The sequence below is a fragment of the Phalacrocorax carbo genome, chromosome 6 (assembly GCF_963921805.1).
Source record: "Phalacrocorax carbo chromosome 6, bPhaCar2.1, whole genome shotgun sequence".
Classification (NCBI taxonomy): domain Eukaryota; kingdom Metazoa; phylum Chordata; class Aves; order Suliformes; family Phalacrocoracidae; genus Phalacrocorax; species Phalacrocorax carbo.
The window spans coordinates 56,382,704-56,390,844 of record NC_087518.1 but is presented as its reverse complement, the minus strand read 5'-3'; the positions used below and the strand labels follow the sequence as shown (position 1 = coordinate 56,390,844).

The window sequence follows — 8,141 nt, the reverse complement described above, 5'->3', positions numbered from 1 at the left end:
GCGCCGCAGCCGATTGGTCGCGGCCGCGGCGTCAGCTGCAGAGCCCGGATCGGCCGGTGTAAGCGGCGACGCCCGCCCCGGCCTCGCCCCACCTCGCGCCCCCGTGAGGAGGCGGTGCCCCCTCGCGGGGACCCGGAAGGCCTCGCCGCCTCAGGGCGATCCCGCCGTTATCTGCCCGCTCCGGGCCCGCGGGGGGCTGCGGAGCGGTGTCAGTCCGCCCGGCGGCCTCGGGGAGGGGAGGCTCCCCGGAGCCAGTCGCGGCTTTTACGGTAAAGAGCAGCTAGCGAGGCGGGCGGTGGCGGCCCGCCCGGGGCACGTTTGTCAGCGGCCCTGCGTGTGGTAATTCTGCCGCCCCGTGGGGCTCCGGCCCGGCCCAGAGCCCTCGGACCCGGCTCTGGGAGGACAAGTGCAACCACCCCCCTCCCCGTTTTTTGAGTTTTGTAAGTCAAATCCTGCCCTCACGGAAAACGTTTTTCGAATAGACCATGGAAATGTAAGCTGGGAAAGATTTTTTTAAAGTCTTTCAGAAAAAGGCTGTTTGTTAAAAGAGCTTTTTTAGATAAGTGTATACTGAGTCACAAGCATAAAATAGCACCAAAGCATCACAAAGGGGGTAATTGAAAATAACTGGAGTGGTGTAACTTCATGGCAGCAATTGAGAAAATTAGAAAATAGGCTCTCATTTTTATAATTTTCATTATTTTATCATCTCTTCTGATTTTTTGAATGACTGAGAAGAAAGGACCTTTGACATGGGCTAGCAATTAGAAAGCAGGTTTACAGTGTGGCATCGTTGGCAACAAACTAATATTCCCAGCCTGAAAATGATCCTGGTCATTTGGTTCAGTAATTTACCTCCTAATCCAAATGATAAGTAATGTTTGGCTAAATTTGATAAAGTCACAGGATATCCTAGGGTATTATGACAAGAAGTGAATTCCAGAGAAGGAAAATAACAGTCGATGCAATCTTGCTTATGTGCAGTCAAATTCCAGGAATTAAAACCAAAACAGAACCCAGGCTGTGTAAAGTCCCCATTGTATCTTTAGTGCTGATAAGGAGAGGGCCTGAAAGCTATTGTGTGTGTGTTTGTTTTGCCTGAATGCATTATACCTTTTTCAGCTTCTATTGTCTCATTTTTACATGGGTGTATGTATTTATGTATAAAAACGATATGGCATGTTTGTTTCCGTATCTTAAAATGAGTTTTACTAGCATATAAAGGTGTCATGAATCTTTATGTTTTGCTCAGCACTACATGGTCATAAAAGAGCTGATTACGATGTCTTGTGATAGCGTAGGGTATGTGAAAAGACAGCAACACCAAAGGTTTTAAATTTGGACACACAGATGCAATTATCTCATTTCATAGCTTTAATTGGTGCTAAGCATCAGCAGTTCCTGTTGATTGAGTTCCACGAACAGACAGAGATGCCGAACAACTGAGAGCAGCAGTGCCTGACCTTGAAGCAGAAGCACCACTTCAGGTGGGATGTACCCCAGTAATGCCTTGGGAGGGTGGTATCTTCAGGCTGGAATTGGCAGCAACCAACATGGTCTGACTCTTCCCAAAACAAAATACTGCTAGTTCTTCCCTGAAGGTTGCACCCCTTTGCTGCCCATGACGTGAGCCTTACCTGCCCAAGAGGAAAGTGCTGCTTTCTGTGGTATATTGACTGACAGCCTTGACACTCCACTTTTTTACTTCAGAAAATGGTTAGTTACCTCTCCTTTCTAGCATAACTGGATGGAAGAGGAGGACAACTGCCATCCTTTAAGCCCCCATGGGTTAGAGTGTTGTAGGATTTGGAATACCTACTTTTAATTGCTGATTTCCTAAGGAGCCCTAACAGAACAGTACCGCTTCTTAGGAAAATGCCCTAAGTAGGCACTACTTCCGCCGTTAGCAGATGGGCTCTTTGGTGCATGTGGGGCATTGGATGTGTTTTTTCAGTTCTCACTTTTAACTTTCTTCCTCTTTTCATGAATGTTTAAGCAGTCAGAATGTGAGTGAGAGGGAGAAAACTCTTCAGGCTAATGCTTACTAAACTTATTAAGAGGAAGATCTGTTGTAGTGCATGTTACGTATTTCATATAAAACTAGTTTGGATAATTTTTTTCCCCATTTTATTCTACAATGTAAAAATAAATTCAGTTATTGGATCACAACCTGGAACTCCATGCTTCCTGAGTTCCACAGCATTCTACTACTCTTAAAACACTACTGATTTACTCCCTTTCTTGAAATTATCTTTTTTCACACCCTATAGGCCTATAACATAGTGTTGAGGACAAACTCTGGACATTATTTTGGCATCCTAGAGGGAACAGGCATTCAGGTATTAACAGCTGAATGTGGGAGATTCCTGTTGTCATTGCAAGAGATTACCACACACAGGCTGTCTGTCCTGTCTTTATTGGAAGCTTCAATTTTAGTAGGAAATGTGCTCCTCCTCTACAGCTGCTATTCAGAGCCAAAAACATTTTCAGGGATTTGAGTTTGGGATAAACTAATGCATCTGGCTCAGGTAAGGAGAGCCATAGTATGTGGGCTTGGTTACAAACTAGATGCTGACTGAGAGAGCTCTAGAGGTGTACTCAAAGAATGTACGGTGTGTAGAGATACCCAGCACGTTCTGATAAAATCAGCTGCAAACAGCTGAGGAGTCAGCATGTTTACTTTGCGACATGTGCTGGAGGAACAGTATCTTCCTTCAGAAGTGCAGGGTAGACAGCACGGATGGTCACTTGTAAAAGTAATGAAGTATAAGCCAAAAGAGAATCTATGGAATCATCTCAGGCTGAAAAAGAAATTGAAGCATGCCATGTCCCCTCGTCTCTGATGATTAAGAAGAAGGTGGGTGACCAATGCACCGGCAGGTATGATGAACACCCTACTTTGCCTACTGCCTGATCTTCAGCCTTGCTTATAACATGTCCAAAAAGAAAAAATAACCTTTTACAGCATTGTACTGTTGGATATGAACAGACCCTGGAACATCCCTGCCTATGACCAGAAGTAGAATTTATATAGAGAATGTTAATACTCTTACTTGGTAAGCATTTGAGTGAGGGCTTTGAGGATTTCAGATTAAGATTTCCTGAAGTAGGAGACAAATAAGACCAATGGTTAGAATTCCTGTAGTTCTAGCCTTTTATATCTCTCTAAATCATCACATTTGTCTGCCTAAATCTTGATCACGTAGCTGTAAAGTTTTGCAGCAAAGTATTACATTTGAATACACTGTAAAATAGGGCAAGAAGCTCGAGATCTGTAGGTTGAACAACTAGATGCTGCAGCACAGTCACTGTTACTAACTACTAAATTTGCTTCTATGTCAGGCTTATCTGTGAAGAATTTAATCTTAAGGTTTTATTTCTTGTCATTTTTCTTGAAAAGTATTGAAGTGTGTGGAATCTTGAGCATTTTTTAAGGTCACTTTGGAGAAACATAGGTTTAGCATAGTTTAGTGTGGTTCAGAATGGCTTGATAGATAATGTCAATTTCTATTTTGTTTGTTCACCTTGCCATTAAGGTGTGCTGTAATTTTAATGTATGTATGATTTTCCTGAAATATTTGATTTTTAAAGTAATCCTTTGACTACCACTTACCAATATCTAGTGTATTCATTGGGAGTGCTTCCAGTATTCTCTCCTTGATGCTAATGAGTCTTAGACCATATCCTTAAAGACTAGCACTTACCAAAAAAACCCAAGCCAACCAACCAACCAAATTATATTAATATAAAGGTTTATAGTATAATTAGGAAAATAAAATATTTTAATATAAAGAATAATAGCTTATAACGTAAATGCTTCTAAGCTGACTCCAGTATGGCTTTCTGACTTACGGGAAGGTAGTGTTTAAACCAAAGGCTTTGGAGTCAAAGATTTAACAAAGACAGCCCCAAAATACCTCCATAAGTCAGTTTATATCACTGTGAAAACACAATAAAATAAATAAACACATTCTGGTAGCAAGTGTAATCCAAATAATGTAGTACCCATGTTGGAATTCATACATATTTAGTTCTATGATATATTGAGTTATAGGGGTCACACCTTTTGTCACTGCATGTATGTACACTATTCCCCTTCCTACTCATGATTATGGAACTGCCACATATATTTGCATAAAACAGCTGCTTTATGAATATTTATGTATTTATGTCCTTTTTCAGTGTAGTTAAACAGCAGCAAATGAAGAGTTCTGGCAATGTGTTGCCAGTCTCAACTCTGCAGAATGCCGATTAATACTTTGAAGAACATCAGCAATCATGGAACCAGGTTTTCAAAATAGATGTGCGTGGAAATCTGAAGGTAAATTTGATTTAACATTTATTAATGTAGTGAAAAGACATATAAAAGGAGCAGAATGTGTAATTTAAAATAAACATTATTAAATTTTACCTCCGTTTAATAGTCAAAGCTTGTTTTACTGAAATAGGTAAGGACATTTGTTTATGTGTGAATCTATGGCTTCTGTGCCAACATTAGCAACTGTGAGCTTAGCTTGATAATAACCAGGCAAAGATTATAAAATCAGTAGTGCCAGCTGCCTGGCCTGTGTACAATCAGGCTTTCACGAAAAATCTGGGGACTGGATTTGACAGAACCAGAAAGCAGCTGTTCTCAACAGCATGCTTCCGCTCAGAAACTACAGCTATCTGAGTGAGAGTTAATGCTCCTTTTCACATTAGTGCACTCTTCCACTGATCCTTACAGCAGCTGTTGCTGTGCTTCCCCTAAACACTTGAACTGGAGTTGTACTAGGACTGCGTGCAGCAGTTGGCAAAACATTCAGCAGGCAAAAGTCCTGACGTTTCAGGGAACTCCACTAGGTAAATCATGTGTTGTTTTTGTGATCTTTGTCCTTTCAGTATCATACTTCCTGGAGCCGTAGAGGGCTAGCTGGATACCCAGGCAGGATAATAATTCCGTCCCACACCCCAGCTGTCTGTCTTGGTAGAAACTGTCTATCTTATACTTTGAGGAAGACTGTATGGAAAATTCTATAGGCCGTAACTGGCCCCAGTGGAAATAAAAATTAAAGTTTTGGGCTTTCTTCCTTTTACTGTGCAACGATAGTTTAATTACCAGAGGAGTATTTGCAGCTCTACCACTTCCCTGCTGATGACTGTGAGAAAATTACTTTGTCACATGGTACTACAGTTTCTCCATATGGCATAGGAATAATTAAACTTATCTTCTCTGTGGGACATCGTGAGGTCTGTGTAGGAAGCTGGAAGCTGAAATTATTTTAAGAACATTGGGCAGACCATATTGAGGAAAGAAGCTTATATGGTTCTGACTTTGCCTATCACATCTTTTCTAGCTAGTCTGAACTGGCACGTGGCAGTTGTGGCAGCGACTGGGACCCCAGCCTACATAGCTTTTGAGCATCCGTACTGTTAGTGTAAACACAACCGTTGAAATCAATCAGTCTTACCCTGTCATTTTGCACTTGTCAGGAAGCGTGAAAGAGCAGATTTTGTCTGTCTTCTGCAGAGTTCTTTGGGGGAGTGCTGAATCCTGTGTTACTTGAACTGAGTTCATCAGAGCTTTTACTACAGGCGGAGCTCAGTACCTGCAGCTCCTAATTCAAATAAATCTTCATGCTTCTGTAGTAAGACCCAGCCTTAAATAAGAAATTCAACATTCGGCTATTCGTATTTCATTGTACTTTTAAATATGCATCTATATTAAGGTCAGAGTATCCCACAGAGAGATGCTTTGACCTCAACCGATTTTTTGGAACATTTGGGAAAGCTGGAAGTGGTGTTGGAGCCCACTAGATGTCGGTGTCGCCACACAATAGGCTACTGCAACTCTGCTTGCATTGGGCAGGTAGGATTGGGTGTCTTCAGAATAATGCACGAGTTGTCTTGGATCATGGAGATGGGCGATGTAACGTTTTTACGTAACTCTAAGAGACAGTTCCAGGAACAGTGCTGCACCCACTTATTCTGATTGTATGATGTAGTTCCTACCAAACAATTTGTATGCAGCAGAAATCCTTTAGGAAATAAGGAAACACTTCAGAAGCAAATGAAAGGAAATATTTTTTAATAAATGGACAGTGACCTAAAAACTAGAGGAAACTCATATCAGCAAATAATGCTTTGATTTCTGACTCTCTTCTCCAAAGGAATCACTCTCCTCTAAAATGTGACAGCTCTTCTCGCCTTGATAGGAACAGAAATTACAACATTTATTATTGCTTGGGAAAGTGGAATTTTAGATCTGAAAACATGTCCAATAGTAAGGTTCATTAAGAGATGGCATTATATAGAAGTACGGAAATCCACAGAAAATGGGAAACCTAGATAAAGAAAAAGCAGAACTTGCAGAAAGTGTAGAAACAAGAAAGGCAAAGTAGATAAATTCCATCAAAATATTAAAAAGTTGGTGCTGTTAAAATGTAAAAAGTAGGCTAGAACAAAAGGCAATATTTGATGTTGCAGATATAAAGACAGAGAAGAAAACTTCAGATGATTATTCAATGTTTGCATAGATTTGTTGGTTTATGCAGGCAAACCAAAACATCACAGATCAGCCCAGGCTGGAAGGGATCTCAAAGGATCATGTGGTCCAACCTTTCATGGAAAAGGGAGCCTAGATGAGATTTCCTAGCACCCTGTCCAGTTCCATCCTGAAAACCTCCAGTAATGGGGACTCTACCATGTCCCTGGGGAGGTTGTTCCAGTGATTGATTGTCCTCACTGTAAAAAATTTTTCTTGTATCAAGATGAAACCTCTCTGTCATGGATTAGCCCCAGCCAGCAATTAAGTCCCACACAGCTGCTCACTCACTCCCGCCAGTGGGATGGGGGGAGAGAATCGAAAGAGTAAAAGTGAGAAAACTCATGGGATGATATAAAGACAGTTTAACTGGTAAAGCGAAAGCCCTGCACACAAGCAAAGCAAAACAAGGCATTCATTCGCCACTTCCCGTGGGCAGGCAGGTGTTCAGCCACCACTAGGAAAGCAGGGCTCCATCATGGGTAACGGTGGTTTGGGAAGACAAACGCCATCACTCCAAATGTCTCCCCCTTCCTTCTTCTCCCCCCAGCTCTATATGCTGAGCATGATGTCATATGGTGTGGGATATCCCTTGGGTCAGTCGGGGTCAGCTGTCCCGGCCTTGTCCCCTCCCAGCTTGTTGTGCCCCTGACAGAGCATGGGGAGCTGAAAAAGTCCTTGACTAGTGTAAGCACTGCTTAGCAACCACTAAAACATCTCCACATTATCACGTCTGTTTTTAGCACAAATCCAAAACGTAGCCCCATACTAGCTACTATGAAGAAAATTAACTCTATTCCAAATGAAACCAAGATACTCTCCTAGTACAACTTGTACCATTGCTCCTTGTCTTCTCCATGTGGCTCCTTGTGAGGAGAGAGCCTTCATCCTCTTTGTAGTTGCCCTTTAAGTATTGGAATACTGTGATGAGGTTCCTCTTGAGCCTTCTCCAGGAAGAAGAGACCTAACTCCCTCAGTCTTTCCTCATAGGGCAGGTTCTTCAGCCCTTTGATCACCTTCGTGACTCTCCTTTTGGACCCTCTCCAGTCTGTCCACATGTTTTTTGAATTGTGGGACCGGAACTGGGCACAGTACTCTAGGTGCGGCTTGACATGTGCTGAGTAGAGTGGGATGATCACAGCTCGCTCTCTGCTAGTAAAGCCTCTGCAGATGCAGCCCTGGAGCCGATTTGCCTTTGTTGCTGCAGCAGCATACCGCTGACTCGTGTGCAGCTTGTTGTCCGCCAGGACCTCCAGTTCCCTTTCAGCAAGGCAGCTCCCCAGCTGCAGAGCCCAGCCTGTACTGGGCTCTTTGGTTATGTCTTCCCAGGTGAAGGACTTTGCACTACTCTCTGTTAAACCTAATACTGGTCTTGCTAAGCCACTCTTCCAGCCTGTCCAGGTCTCTGTGAGAGATGGCTCTCCCTTCTGACATATCCACCTCACCACCCAGTTTAGTGTCATCAGCAAACATGGTGAGGGTGCACATTATATGTTATGCTATGCTATGAATTATAAAAATTGTATATTGATTCTGAAGTGTAATTCCCACTATCAGAAATTGCATTAATAGTATCAAGCTTGTAAATTAAAGTACTCATATTTGCTAGACTTGGTAT

General features: G+C 42.4%; 1 long non-coding RNA gene across 2 annotated transcripts; it reads left to right on the top strand.

Moving 5' to 3' along the window:
• Positions 1-17: 17 nt before the first annotated feature.
• Positions 18-5,632, top strand: LOC135313969 (uncharacterized). Of its 2 annotated transcripts, XR_010373477.1 has the most exons (4): positions 18-493; positions 1,373-1,487; positions 4,183-4,321; positions 4,882-5,632. It is a non-coding gene; the product is annotated as an uncharacterized LOC135313969 (long non-coding RNA). The 2 variants fall into 2 exon arrangements; XR_010373476.1 differs by having other exon boundaries at positions 115-493; positions 1,373-4,321.
• Positions 5,633-8,141: the final 2,509 nt, after the last annotated feature.